This window comes from Caretta caretta, chromosome 2 (assembly GCF_965140235.1).
Source record: "Caretta caretta isolate rCarCar2 chromosome 2, rCarCar1.hap1, whole genome shotgun sequence".
Taxonomy (NCBI): domain Eukaryota; kingdom Metazoa; phylum Chordata; order Testudines; family Cheloniidae; genus Caretta; species Caretta caretta.
The window spans coordinates 57,766,708-57,777,244 of NC_134207.1; the positions used below are offsets into that span (position 1 = coordinate 57,766,708).

The following is a 10,537-nucleotide window of genomic DNA, read 5'->3' on the forward strand; positions in this document are numbered from 1 at the left end:
GTTTTGAGAAAGTCTCTCTATATGAATCTGTATGTAAAACTGAGACACTATTTGCCTCACTCTGGGCTGTTTGGATGATTTTTCTTCACATATAAAATCTATGATCACACAGAAATCACTTGCCCTAGGAGAAGACATCAGCTGACATCTGCTGGATTTCTAGTGGACTTTAAACTATCCTACTTGGGTTCTATTTTAAAGAGAGACTGTGAGGTGCCATCTATTCTGTGCAATTCCCATTTATGTTAATAATTTATGCATGTGCTCTGAAAATAGACTAACCTCCTTACAGATTCAACACTTGGTACTGTCAAACCTTTTCCTAGTACAGCAAATCTGAAATCATTCTTTCAAGATGCACGTGGATTGTTTCACAGGAGTGATCTGAGAAGATGCATATTCTTTCAAGATTCCCCCTTGGGAATGTTGTCGGCACCCAGTGCGAGAGGCTGAACAACAGCTTGAGTTGGTTCGTTACCCGGTGTGCTACACCCAATAATTACAACGGGGTGGAGAAGCAGAAAAGTTTATTTGCAGCTGCAAAAAAGTAGAGAGAATAAAATCTCAAATCCTGCACCCAGAGCAGGAAGTTACACAGGCTTTTATATATATATATATTTTAGCATATTTATTTAATAGCAAGCTGCCCCAAGTATTTATATAGCCACCCAATTCAGTTTTTAGCTAGTTTCTTGATTTTTTGTATTATTTGTTAAACTATATATAAAGCTGCTTTATTTCGCATTGTTTTTTTATATTTGCCCTGTTTGGCCTTGCTTAGTTTCAGGCAGTTTGACTCCGCAGTATATTATTGCAGATTCTTAGCATAACTGCTGTGTGTGCCTGCGGCAGGGGGGCCAAGGACACTTGGGCCTAGTGCGAGGGGGCTTCATTGACACTCGTGGTCTTCCATCCCCTCGAGTTACCTAGTGGCCATGCCCCAGTATCCCCAACAACTCCCCCCTTTGAGAACATTTAACAACCTTGGCTTTGAGTTTTTTTACTTGGGCTATTTATTTTTTTACAATAGGACTTTGCATAAGCACTTTGTGATAGCCCTGAAGAGAATGACTTATTAACTTTTGCAAAAGGGCCCTAACACATGATACTGCACAGCATAATACCAGTAATACAAGCAATATAGGAAAGAGAATTTTCAATAGCAGGCTAAATAAACCATAAGCCAAGACGACAAACCCCAGCCTGAAAACAAGGTTTGCAACCAATCGTTTTCTGGGGCAGTATAGGCAACCTGTCCTCCGGCTCGGGCATGGGCTTCAGCCTGTACCATTTTTTTATAGATTTTATAACTGTTATTATTTACATATATACAACATTGGGGCCCGATGAGGGCACAAACCCCTCCTTGGGATGCCAAGAGATAGTTCAAAGCCAGCCTGTTTTGGAGGGAAAACGTTCTGAGCTGCTGTACCTTTTTATTTAATGTTTTTACTGCTGATTTTAAATTACTAACAGAGTCCTCTAACTCTAAGGCCACTTTCTCAAGTACCATCTGCAGCCTTATAGTATAGCGGCCTATGCATGCCATGGCTGGTCCAGAAATCAGTGGCGTTATTCCCAGTACAGAGCACCCTACAAGCTTTTTGGTTGTGAGGGAATTCTTTATATTTCCCTCCAATGCCTTAGTCAGTCGCCGCAGGGTCTTTTTTTGTAACTTAACAGAGGTGTCTTGGGCATTTTTAAATTTTTTTTTTGGGCAATGTGGCAGTTATGGAAAGATGAGGAACTCCATGAGCTATATAACAGCTACCTGTCCAGTTGGCTGGCAGCACCTTGTAAGCCTTTTGGCCACATACAAAATAGTGACCCTGTAGGGCCCAGTAAGGACTGTTTCTTAAGGGGATTCCTGGGATATTTAAGGCTGCTTTTTTAAACAGTTCATATGCCCCTAGGGGGGCATCCCATCCTCCTGATTGGGTACAAGTGGGGGCATTTTTAATTGTGCCGTTTAAATTACACTTGCCATAGGGACCACTGCAAACCCACCATTGGCTTGCTACATTGGAGATATGAACTGGACGGCAAGTTATATTTTTAAACCTTTTTTTGGTGGTAAGATTATTTGTAAGAGTTTCCCTAAAAGGGGAGGAACCATTACATTTATACTGCTGGCTTTTTTTTTTGGTTTTTATTTAATACCCATTAGCCCACTGTGTAATAACACAGGAGCTTTTTTTTACAGGACGCCCATAGTGATCAGATTGGTTTCGGGTAAAACATAACACTCCCTCAGTGAGTACTGCAACTGAATACTCCTGGTCCTGATAGGTGGCCTGCTGTAAAGAGGTCTTGTTCCAGAACGGCGAGTCCGTTCTTTCCTGCTCTTTGGTGGTGGCTAATTCTGCTAGGGTCAAGGGCAGCATGTCAAGGGGCATTCCCGTTTTGGGGGATAGTGGAGTTGGAGCACATACCCAGCAATCAGACTGGTTTGTTAAATTAGCAACATGGTGTGCAAGCAAAACAAAGGAGTTATGCTCCCGATATGCACAGTTTGGAAATACCAATACAGAAAATAACAATGTTACCCAATTAATTATTACCAGAGTTTTTTTAACCCAGGGTCTCCAGTACCTGGGTGGGCCCATTTTAGCATTAAAGTGCCCGCTATTTGTGTCTTTTAAACAGTAGCTTTAGCCCGAGATCGTCACTAGATGAGGAGTCAGCAGGTCGGACAGTCCACTGTTCTGCTGACGAGGGGGCGGGTACTGCCTTCAGACGAGAGTGATGGATCCAGTTCTTGTGTCCCTCGATCTTTGCCGCTGTATGGGAGATCAGCAGGACGGTATAGGGTCCTTTCCACTTTTTTTGGAGAGGCTCGTCTTTCCAGGTGCGAACAAGCACAGAATCACCAGGCTGTAAGGAGTGGATGGGAGTGTCCAAGGGGAGAGGCTGGGAATCCTTGGTATACCTGTGAAGAGACAAGAGAACAGCAGACAGGGAACACATATACTGTGACAAAAAGCCATTACCCAACTTCCATTCTCCTGCAGAACCGGGGTGCCATTCATAGGCCATGCCCTTCCAAACATAATTTTAAAGGGACTGAGCCCTAATTTACCCTTTGGGAGAACGCGGATACGGAGTAGGACGAGGGGCAAAGCATCAGGTCATCGCAGTGAGGCTTCTTGGCACACTTTTGAGAGATGCCGTTTAAGGGTCTGATTGGTACGCTTCACTACCCCACTGGCTTGCGGTCTCCAGGGCGTATGGAGTTTCCAGGGGATCTGTAAGGCATGTGAGATGCTTTGAATGATTTTTGACGTGAAGTGTGTCCCGTTGTCAGATTCCATTCACAGGGGGAGTCCAAAGCGAGGAATGATTTCCTTAACAAACTTGAGGGCCACTGTTCTGGCAGTGCAGTTACAGCATGGGAAGGCTTCTGGCCATCCGCTGAACCGATCCACTATAACAAGGAGATATTTGAACCCTTGGGTCTGGGGAAACTCAGTAAAGTCTATTTGCCACACTTGTCCAGGGCCCGGAGTGGGTTCTAGGGCAGCTGGTGGCACAGGATGTCCCGGTCGGGGGTTATTCTTTTGGCAGACTAAGCAGTCCGCTTGTACCTGGGCAGCCAGGGGTCGGAGTCCGGAAGTGATAAAGTATTTTTTTATTAGTTGGATAAGTGCTTCCCTGCCAGCATGAGTGGTTTGATGTAGTTTCTGCAGCACTGGCCGGATTAGGCCCTTTGGTAAGAGGACCTTCCCTTCGGGGGAATGGAGCCATCCCTCCTTTTCCCGGAGACAGAGTTTGTCAGTTAGCTGTCTTTTTTCCACAGAGTACTGAGGGATTGGAAGTTCCCCTACTGATGGGATAAGGGCATGCATATGGGCGTTCTCAGTCTGAGGGGATGGCAGGGTGGCAGCATGCTTAGCCTCTCTATCTGCCCGGGCATTACCTCTGGCCACATCTTGATTCTCCCTTTGATGGGCTTTACAGTGTACCACCGCCACTTCCGAGGGGAGTTGTACGGCTTTTAGGAGCCGGAGGATTTGGGGCCCGTACTTGACTGGGGAGCCTTGGGCTGTCAGCATTCCCCTTTGCTTCCATAGGCCAGCATGAGCATGCAGCACACCAAAAGCATACTTTGAATTAGTAAAATGTTGACCCGCTTTTTTTTTTGACAGTTTAAGTGCACGGGTCAGGGCTATCAGTTCGGCAAGCTGGGCAGAGGTCCCAGCAGGCAAACCTTCAGCTTCCACGGTGTCATGGAGGGACACAACAGCATAACCCGCCCTCCTTTGCCCATTTATTACAGTACTGCTACCATTAGTGTACCACTCATAATCTGCATTTGGGAGGGGTACATCCTTTAAATCCGGACGGCTGGAGTACTGGACATCTATGATTTCTAAACAGTCATGTTTTTGTTCCTCTGTTTCTGGCAAGAGGGTGGCTGGGTTAAGGGAGGGGCAAGGCTGTAAGGTGACTTTAGAGTTCTTTAACAGCTTAGCCTGGTACCGAGCAATCTGAGCCTGGGTGAGCCAAAGCCCTCCCTTTGCATCCAATAAGGCTTGGACCATATGGGGAGTATAGATTTGCATAACCCCTCCCAATGTTAGCTTCTCGGCTTCCTCAAGCAATAGGGCAGTAGCTGCGACAGCCGGTAAACATGCTGGCCAACCCTTTGCAACCTGATCCAATTGCTTAGAAAAATAAGCCACGGGAGGTCTCCATGCTCCTAACAGCTGTGTAAGCACTTCTAGGACCACCCCCCTTCGTTCATGTACATACAACTGAAACGGCTTAGAGAGATCCGGCAGGCCCAGAGCCGGGGCTTCCATTAATTTTCTTTTTAGGATTTTAAATGCCCTGTCAGCCTCTGGGGTCCAATAAAAGGGGTCATGATCTGCTCCTTTTACACAGTTGTACAGGGGTTTAGCCCACAGTCCAAACTCTGGGATTCATATTCTGCAAAAGCCTGCCATACCCAGAAATGCCCTGAGCCGCTTACGGTTACTTAGGGTAGGAACTTGACAGATAGCTTCCTTTCTTTTGCTTGAAAGCTGACGCTCCCCTTGCCGTATGTGAAACATGAGGTACCGTACTTCTGGGAGGGCAATTTGAGCCTTACTCCGTGCTACCCGATATCCCCGGAGTCCAATAAAATTCAGGAGGCTTACGGTGGCTTTAAGGCAGGGTGTTTGGCCCACAGTGGCAATTAACAAATCATCTACATACTGCAGAAGGAGGGCCTTCTCATTATTCCACTTTTGTAGGTCCCTGGCCAGAGCCTGGCCAAAGAGGGTGGGGGAGTTTTAAATCCCTGGGCCAACACTGTCCAGCAAAGTTGCTTTTTAACCCTTTTTTGGTCCTCCCCCTCGAAGGAGAAGATCTCCTGTGACGGGGTGGCGACTGGGATAGTAAAGAAAGCATCTTTCAGATCAAGGACTGAAAAATGGGTATACTGTCCCCCTATAGAAGCCAATAAGGTGTACGGGTTAGGGACAAGAGGGTGCAGAGTTTTAACCCGTTTATTGACTGCCCTTAGGTCCTGTACCAGCCGATACGTGCCATCAGGCTTCTGTACGGGTAGAATGGGAGTGTTCCAGGCTGACTGACATTCCCGGAGAATACCATACATTAGGAATCCATTCATAGTTTTCTGTAAACCTTCTCTGGCTTTCCTTTTGATTGGATACTGTTTTACTTGCACTGTGCCTTTCCCTGGTATGAGCTGAATAGTAACGTGGGTCTGGTGGGTGGCCTTTCCTGGAATCCCTGATGCCCACACGAGGGGGTACACCTGGTCTTCCCACGGGCTCCATTCTGGGGCTTGCATGGCTGAGGGCTCAACTGCAAGGGTCATGATCCATGCATTCTCAGGGGGTAAGGTAAGGGTTATTTCATCCTCAGTAAAATGCAGGGTGGCACCGAGGTGACAAAGTAGATCTCGTCCCAGCAGAGGTGTTGGACACTCAGGGAGGTATACCAGTTTGTGGGATATAGTCCTGTCTCCCAAAGCACATTCCGCTGGGGCATACACTGGGCACTTGGTGTCCCTGCCTGTGGCTCCCACCACAGTAAGGGAATCTGCTACTGGCAACTGAAGAGGCTGATTTACGGCAGTTCGGGCCGCTCCAGAGTCCACTAAAAAATCTATTTCTGAGCTTCCCACCCGCATCTTTACTCGGGGTTCCGGGGGTAGGGTGGTCCATCTCCCCTGACACCCCTATTCCTGCTCCGCCATCGCCATCATAGGGGCACCCCCCTTTTCTTTCCTCTTTGGGCACTTATTTTTCCAGCGTCCCTCCTGTTGACACAGGGCACACTGGTTGCAACCCAGTCGTCTCTCCTGCGGGCCCGGACGATCGCGTCCACGGCCCCTTCCTCCCCGGCCACTTCTCTTAGTGCCGGCCTGTACCGCTGTTACCATCAATCTCACTTGCTTTCTCTCCTTCTCTGTCTCTCTTAGACTATAAGCTCGGTTTGCAGTCTCTAAGATTTGTGCCATGGTTATACCCATTAAATCCTCCTTTTTTTGTAACTTTCTCTTAATATCAGGGGCTGCTCTGCTTGTAAAAATTCCCTTAATAATTAACTCAGTTGCCTGATCATTGGGGTCTGCATTAGTGTTCTGTCGAATGGTGTCCCGAATATGCTGTAGAAAGGCCCCTGGGCTTTCTTTTAAATTCTGCATTACTTTATATGGCTTTGCCCAATTATTATGTCGGACAGCCGAGTGACGGAGTCCATATAAAAGCAACTCCTTATAGGAGGTAAGGCGGGTCATATCCCCATGATCATTTGGATCCCACCTGGGGTCTGCTCGGGGGACTTGTGCATCCGGGTCAGGGACATTAATACGATCCCGGTCGTACCGTCTCTGCGCCTCCTCCCTTGCCTTGGACACAACCTGTTGTCTTTCAACCTCAGACAACAGGGTTCGCAGGAGGATGTTACAATCATCCCAGTCCGGCTTGTGACTACTGAGGCACCCCTCAAAGACTGATATAAACCTGCTTGGGTTGGTGGAAAACTCTCCTGCCTGTGCTTTGAAAGCAGCCAAATCCACAGGATTAAAGGGCACATGAGTATAAACCTGCATAGTCATGGCCAGACGCCTGTCCGATCCAGACCGGGCGACTTTAGTTTCGGTGATTAAGGGGTATAGGCCAACCATTGGGGACTTACAAGGTGTGGGTGTAGGGGCCGAAGGGGACACCGGCTCTGCCATTACAGTGGGGGTGGGGGTCTGGAGACTAACATTAGCTGCTACCAAACCAGTCGGAGTCAGATTACAGCGCTGTAAAATATCTGGTCGAGTACATAAAGTCAGAAACAAATGCGCATACATATGTTCATTCCATTTCCTTGTTCTCTGACAGAGCAGGAGTAACTGAAGGATCTTGTTGTAATTAATTGACCCTCCTGGTCCTCTAGTTGTTATTGAGGCCAGTCAACTGTACAGAATCGTTTTAATTGGCTCTTAGTCATCGGCTCCGCACCAAATACCTTCCAGTTTGCTAGAATGCACTCTAGGGGCGTACACCGTGCCCTAACCCCTGAGCTCTGTCCCTGTCCCATACCTACAGGGTAACTCTGGGCGTCCCCAGGTTCCAACAGAGCATATAATCCGGATTTTAAAAGCTTCCTACCTTATCCAAGGGACTGGTTCTTCACCGCCGTCCACAACTGTTTCTCCACTATATGAGTGCGTTGCACCGTTGTGCCCTCTGGGGTCAATCAAATCGCGTCTCCTCCGAGGCCCCCGATGAACTCACCGGTGCGCCCTGGGCGTCAGTTCTCGCCGCAATCCTCGACCTCCAGGAAGGGTCCGGGCAAGGCTAAATTGCAGCCTCGTCGCCCACCCAGGGACGCCAAAAGCTGTTGCCGGCACCCAGTGCCGAGAGGCTGAACAACAGCTTGAGTTGGTTCGTTACCTGGTGTGCTACACCCAATAATCTCAACGGGGTGGAGAAGCAGAAAAGTTTATTTGCAGCTGCAAAAAGGTACAGGGAGAATAAAATCTCAAATCCTGCACTCAGAGCAGGAATTTACACAGGCTTTTATACATCCTTTTTCCCAGCATACTTATCCAATAGCAAGCTGCCCCAAGTATCCATATAGCCAGCCAATCAAGTTCCCAGCTAGTTCCCTGATTCTCTGTATCATTTGTTAAACTATACATAAAGCTGCTTTATTCAGCATTGTTTTTCCATATCTGCCCTTTTTGGCCTTGCTTAGTTTCAGGCAGTCTGACTCCGCAGCATATCGTTGCAGATCCTCAGCATAACTGCTGTGTGTGCCTCCAGGTGGGGGGGCCAGGTCACTTGGGCCTAGTACGCAGAGCTGCTGCGAGTGCCTCCAGGCGGGAGGGGGGGCCAAGGACACCTGGGCCTAGTGCGAGGGGGCTTCATCGACACTCGTGGTCTTCCATCCCCTCGATTTACCTAGTGGCCATGCCCCAGTGTCCCCAGCAGGAAGAATGGATGAACAAGTAGATCTTAGCTAAGGCTATCTATAAAAGTCTTGTTTGCAGAGTTGTTGCAGACACGTTGGTCCCATGGTACTAGAGAGACAAAGTGGGTGAAGTAATATCTTCTATTGAACCAACTTCTGCTCGTGAGAGAGCCAAGCTTTCAAGGTACACACAGCTCTTCTTGAGATTTGGGAAACAAACTTAGGGTCTGTCTACACTGGCAAGTTTCTGTGCCACAAGTTATACCATTTTTATTAAAAAGCTGGAATTAACTGTCCACACTTTGCTCCTTGTGATGCTGGAGGGCATCCACATTAGCAGCTCTTGCAATGGCAAAGAGAGCAGTGCATCGTGGTAGCTATCCCACTGTGCAACTGGCTGCAGAGTGCTTTGGGAAGGGTTTCCAATGCCTCATGGGGCAGGCCCAGCATCACATAATGCAGGTTTCTCAATCCCATTGTTCCATGGGCATCCTACTACATTGCTGCTTTTCAACTGAAGTGGTGGAGTGTGTGTGTGTGTGACAGGGAGTGTGTGCATGCGTGTATGGAGGGGGGAGAGAGACAGTGTGTTTTGGGGGACAGAGAGTGTGTCAGCATGCTGTCTTGTAAGTTCAGACAGTGGCAGGAAGCAATCAGCCCCCTGCCTGTCTCCCTGGGCTCTCTGCACAGCAATCTCTCTCTCTCTCTCTCTCTCTCTCTCTCTCTCACACACACACACACCTGCCTCTGTGTTCAACAGCCCGAACATACCACATTAATGGTTTGCTTTGTGTCCAGCAGCAGATCAGCACAGCACTCAATGGCTGTCAGAAACGGTGCTTTGAAAGGGGAGGGGCGCATGTCTCCAGGACAGCCGAGTTGAAAACAATGAGCAGAGTGGTCACTTGAGGCATTATGGGATGGCTCCGGAGGCCAATTACAGTGCAGAAAGCAATCAAGTGTCTACACTGGCAATCGAGCGCTGGAGCCTCTGTGCAAATAGCCTTACAACTTTCGTCGAGGTGGTTTTTTTGCAGCGCTGCAACTGAGGAGTTTCTGCGCACAAAGTGGCTTGGCAGTGTGTACGCGTCTGCAGTTTGAGCGCAAAAAGCTGCTTTACTGCGCAGAAACTTGCCAGTGTAGACAAGCCATTAGAGCATCACAGCTAAATACAAGGTGGGTCAGATTATTTAGCATAAGGAGGTAACACATGTTGCAAGAGACCATTCAAGGTGAAGCGGTCAGTTAACACCTCTGCAGTCATAGGACAAAGGAGGGTTAGTGGGTTACCGATTTTTTAATGAGCCATAAATCCAGTGTCTTTATTGAGAGCATGATTTTTAGTGTCTAACAAAGTTATGAATTTAAGCTCCCAAACTCATCTTTGGAAGATGTTGTGCAGATTTCCTTTGAGGATGAGGACTGAGAGGTCAGATATAGAGTGATCAGTTTGTGAAAAATGTTGCCCACGGGTGATATGGTGTTTTTGTCTTTTATCATTTTGCTGGGGGGGTTCATTTGAGAGCGTACTAATTGTCTCTCTTCACCCACATAGTTATTGGGGCATTTAGTGCACTGGGTCAGGTACACCACGTGTTGTGAAAGGCATGTGCAGGACACCATGATTAAACAATGGAGCCCTACAGACAACTATGTACAAGAAACCCACAGATCACCACACCAACCTTCACAGATCCAGTAACCACACTTTTTTGCCAGAATGTATTGCCAAACATATCTAGAAATCTGTTATCTACAGCCAGGTACTTAGATACCACAGAATATGCTCTGAAGAGAGAGTCCAGGATACACATCTTAATACACTTAAAACCACCTTCACCAAATAAGGACACTCCACCAGAGAAGTAGATCACATCATAGAATGGGCTACCCAAATACCCTGAGAGAACCTGTTTCAGTACTGGAAAAACAACAACATTCGACTGCACACCCCTAGTTGTCACCCACCATGCTATGCTGGAGTCCATACTGGGTAACATCAAACAATTACAACCCATACTCAGTGGGGACCCAACCCTGAAATAATTCTTTCCCAAGCCCCCTCTTCTGGCCTTCAAACAACCCACCAAGCTTGCCAAGCTCATCATCAGAAGCA

The 10,537-nt window shown here is 47.7% G+C and overlaps 1 long non-coding RNA gene across 1 annotated transcript; it reads right to left on the minus strand.

The window, feature by feature from the left end:
• Positions 1–510: 510 nt before the first annotated feature.
• Positions 511–9,818, minus strand: LOC125632556 (uncharacterized). Its single transcript, XR_012666951.1, has 2 exons — positions 7,617–9,818; positions 511–2,929 (listed from the first exon to the last, which is right to left on the minus strand). It is a non-coding gene; the product is annotated as an uncharacterized LOC125632556 (long non-coding RNA).
• Positions 9,819–10,537: the final 719 nt, after the last annotated feature.